General features: G+C 46.8%; 1 long non-coding RNA gene across 1 annotated transcript; it reads left to right on the plus strand.

Moving 5' to 3' along the window:
- The first annotated feature begins 2,151 nt into the window (after positions 1–2,151).
- LOC134170325 (uncharacterized) lies at positions 2,152–3,930 on the plus strand. The gene is made up of 2 exons (XR_009967235.1): positions 2,152–2,818; positions 3,615–3,930. It is a non-coding gene; the product is annotated as an uncharacterized LOC134170325 (long non-coding RNA).
- Positions 3,931–4,451: the final 521 nt, after the last annotated feature.

A 4,451-nucleotide genomic window follows, 5' to 3' on the forward strand; every position in this document is an offset into this window, starting at 1 on the left:
ATACATCATCTTCTCAGCCCGACCAAGCACTGACCCATACCTCCTCCAACCCCGCCGTCTCCCAGCCCTTCCAGCTAACTCCCAGTTACATCCTGGACATGACGTGCTGTGGTATGGAATACCTCTTTGGCTAGCTTGGGTCAGGTGTCCTGTCTCTGCTTCCTCCCGGCTTCCCCTCCTCCCTGGCAGAGCATGAGGCTCACAAAGTCCTTGGCCAAACCAAAACATCCTTGTTATCAGCTCTGTTCCTGAGCCGAAAGTCAAAACACTGCACTGCACCAGCTACCAAGAAGGAGAAAAATGACTGCTACTGCTGAACCCAGGACAGGAATGCATTGTAGAATTTAAATAGCCCCATCTCCCAAGTGTCACCTCTGTCCCTCTCATGTTTTAGCCTTTCTCTCTGGGCCCTGCATGGGACAGGCATGTGCAGGGTGAATGTGCCGCAGGGCCAGGCTGTGGGAAGGGTGGGAGGTGGGAGAGGCATTTCCCACTCTGTCCCCCATCCCTGTGCATCTCTGCCACTCAGCACAGCGGAAGGACAGGGGTCAGCCCCTGACCAGTGGATGGTTATTTGCACATGAGCTGTTTTTCATCCTCATTTTTCACCTTGAAATGCTAACAGTCATGAAGAAAAACTTAACCACTGTGCAAAGCTGACGTGTTACCCTGCCCTGCCTTCACCTCAGCTTCTTAGCTGAGGCCAGGAGAGGCTAAGTGATATGCTGGTGGTCACTGTGTCATGACCAGGTTGCCTGGCTCCTTGTGCTGTGCGTCGTGTGGACACTGCAGTCTGTTATTTTGGGATCTCTCCCCCCCTCTCCTGTTTTCTACTCCTTTTCCATTGACCTATTCTAATCAGTTTCCCTTTTTCTTCTGCTGCTTGAACTCAAAGCGGTGTGAAGGAATGACCTCTCTTTCATGCACATGATTGCATTTTAAACTTTAATAGCTTCCATACCCTTTCCTAGGAGGTGCTCTGCTCAGCTGAAGGTCTGTGCATTGCACTCACGTTTAGGGAGCAGCCAGAACATGATGGAAAAGTACAGTCTCTGTATCAGGTCTCTTTCTGCATGATGGACACTTCAGATTTAAGCTACACTTCTTTCTAAGCTGAACGTATGTGAGGTTGGGGTTCATCCCATAGAGCACTTATTGACATTATGCAGCTCTAAAAAAATCTGGTTTGCCCATGAAAAAATGGAAGTGTAATGCAGCTACTGTTAATTAAGAGATATCTTAATATCATGCAGTGATTTCTTCATAGATACCAACAGAACAGGCTTACGAGGAGATAGTGAAACACACCCAAAACCACTTTTGCTCTGTCACAATCTCTCCTCTCAAGTGCCATGGAATGTTTGATTTGTGTGTGTGTGCGTGTCTGCAGAGCTGGCAACGGAAACCAGAGCAATTGAGATTACAACAGTTCTGCTTATCCTAAACTGAATGTGGCTTTTTTGAATGTTTTGAGTTTAATGACTTATTTCCTCTTAGTTCCTCCTTGACTAACCATTGCTTTTCTCGCAGTAAAGGGCCTGGATATACAAGGAATGATCCAGAAAGAGTGGTTTCTTAACATGGATTCCAGAATGGAGAGGTTAAAGCCCAAATTACTTCCTGGTTGTGAAATATGTGAATTATTAGCTCCTGGGTGGATACCTCTGTTATGAACTTTGATGTTATGAACTTTGATGTGACAGTAGCTGTTCAAAGGAGAGGAAAAAGGATGTGTGAGAAGTCTGCAAAAATCAGAATACAGGCTTTTAGCTTATAGACTCTGTCTTTTTCTCTCTCAATGGAGTTCTTTCTTCTCAGAGGCAATTAACTACATCTAGGACAGGGATGAGCTGAGGTTTCTTCTTTGCTTCTCTTGCTGGAAGAGCCTAAATTGCCAGGTTTAGAAAGAGTATTGAAGTACAAAGTGTGAGGGAGATGCTGGTCCAGAGGTTCAGACCATTCCTAACATCACAGGAAAAACAAGCGAACAATACCACACTGAAAAATAACTGGTTGTTGCCTGAAGCAATTGCCATGTTCTTAAACTGCCTTTATTTGTACCAATAATGCTGTGGTGAAAACTCACTCATCTTTGAGGAACCCCTTCTGGTACTGAACCTGGGTCTTCTTGACCCTGATGTTACCCACCACCGTGGGGAAGAGCCACCATGGCGTGGGGAGGACACCCCTGCAATGAGTAGGACAGTGGTGCTCTGTGGATGAGGGCACAGGGGGAGTGGGCATGGCCATGTTGTGGAGCTCCTCGCCACCTCTCAGCAGCTTTCCCCTGTTTTCTGGCCATCCTCAGAGGGCATGAAGGACAACAAACCCAGCTGTGGAGCGAAAGATGAGACCTGAGGCTGGAATCCAGCTTGTGGCAGATAAATGCTGGAGAGGTGGGCTGGTCCCCACAAAACCCTCCAGACCACCTCTAAGCAGCAGCTGGCTTCACTTACAACCCCAGCTGAGATGAATGGCATTGCAGCACTCGCCACCAGCCCACTGCTGCTTCTCCTTTTACAGCTGTTGCCTGATTACATCAAGAGGTTTAGCCTCTTGCTTTTGCTTTTGATGTAAATCCAGCCGGGAGGGTGCATTGGGCTGGGAACTGAGGTTATTTGCTCAAACCCCACCTTCCAATGTGAAAGCCTAGTTGAAGGTTAGCAGTGGCAAGCGATGCCTCTGTGACCTCTGCTTCCTCTGCCGTAAGAGTTTGCATTGTAGAGTGATGAATACATAATTCATTCCCACCCACCAGGGAAATGCCCTGGTAGCACGGCACAGACATCCGCAGCACAATATTGCAGGAAGAAAGGAGGTGGTTATACAAGATTTAAAGATATGGTGCACAGCCCTATGGGAGGGAGGCGTGAGATGGATGTTGAGTGGGAGCTGAGTAATAAGCCTGTGTGGTTGGATTCTTAGCAACTTTTATTTTACCACAAGCATTCAGCACTATTGACACTTTTCCACCATTTCAAAACACCTTCACTCTGGCTGCCAAAGTCCAGTGGGGCTGCAGGGCACAGCAGCTCTCCCAAGGCTTTGTTTAAGGGGTAATCCCGTCAGTGCTCCCCACACTGGGCAGTCACTGTCAGCCCTGCAGATGGGGTAGGACAGAGGCTGGAGCGGTACTTTGCAGATCTTCACCTTTGCGATGCTCATGTTTAGCTCCTGATTTTTTTCTTCTGTTTTCAAATGAGAACAGACTTCAGGAAGAAAATATGCATGCCAAATGAACCACCATCAGGGCTTGTACCCAGCTCCCCCGGGCAGTCTCTTGCCAGTCACTGCCTTTTTCAGCATGGTCTTTTCTAATGGTTGTGATGGACTTGTCACTCGTCTTCATATTCCTCTGCTGAACAGTGAGATTGGAGGAAGCCCAGAGATGGCCTTTAGCCTATCCTGCTCTTCTGGGACATGAGTCATTTTATACCCAGGCCTTTCCTGATGGGCATTTGTCAACCCATACTAAGGGAACCCGGAGAGGAACATTCCCCTTAACCTGCTCACAATAAGCACATGATAGGAATTAGTTCATGGTGTATTGGTGATTTCTCCACACGTCAATCTTAAAAGGTCTAATCTGAAATTTATCCCTTTTTCCTGGGCAGATTGGAAAGCAGAAAAGCTGAGTCATCCCCTGAGAAGACATTTCCCACAGCAGATGTTATGCCATGCGATCCTGCTATCTTTTGCAGTCATTGCTGGAGGAGCTTCTGTGTCACTCCAAGACCTGAATGAAGATAACATGGTCCCATTCCTCCAGTCACATCACTACAGCAAAGATAAACAGTGTTTGCTGGAGAACAAGCGTCAGTAAATCCTCTCTATTTGAAAACATCCCTGTCTGTACTGAGACCTTACCTTTGAAAGGCGATAATGTGAAAAACATCCTGCTACATTTTGCAATGAACATCTATTTACATATGTTATCTGGGAGCTGTCCTGTCATTTCTAACACTGTGACTTCTGGGTGACTTTTCCTCTGGCACTGAGTGCCAGCTTTGTGCCAATAATCTTCGATGACAGTTTATGAGGTCTAAATTCAGTCCCCATTTCCCCTGTATATTGTGCAAGTCACTTAATTGTCTTGTTCCTCATCTGTAACACAACATTGCCTTTCTCTCCCTGTTGCCTGCCTGGTTTCTGTGGGTCAGATGGTGGGCCAGGCAGGGATCTCCTGGATGCAGACTGTTTTAAATCAGTAAAGGACTTTGGGTGATTAACTTTTGGATTTGGAGCTAAAGACATTCCAGTTTCCCCCAGTTCACTGCTAACCACACTGTGAGCTTTGTGAGATCTTCTGCAATATTTAAATCCTAGCTTCTGGACTTCACTGATTATGTGAGGAACCTGTTGTTTTGGGGTTTTTTTTGGTGGTGGTGGGGGTTGCCTCATCTTTTAAATGTACCTCATTAGCACCAGTGCAACAAAGATGCAGAGGGTGA

The sequence above is a fragment of the Pezoporus occidentalis genome, unplaced genomic scaffold (genome assembly GCF_034315485.1).
Source record: "Pezoporus occidentalis ecotype Australia unplaced genomic scaffold, CSIRO_AGI_Poc_V1 ctg37, whole genome shotgun sequence".
NCBI classification, from domain to species: domain Eukaryota; kingdom Metazoa; phylum Chordata; class Aves; order Psittaciformes; family Psittacidae; genus Pezoporus; species Pezoporus occidentalis.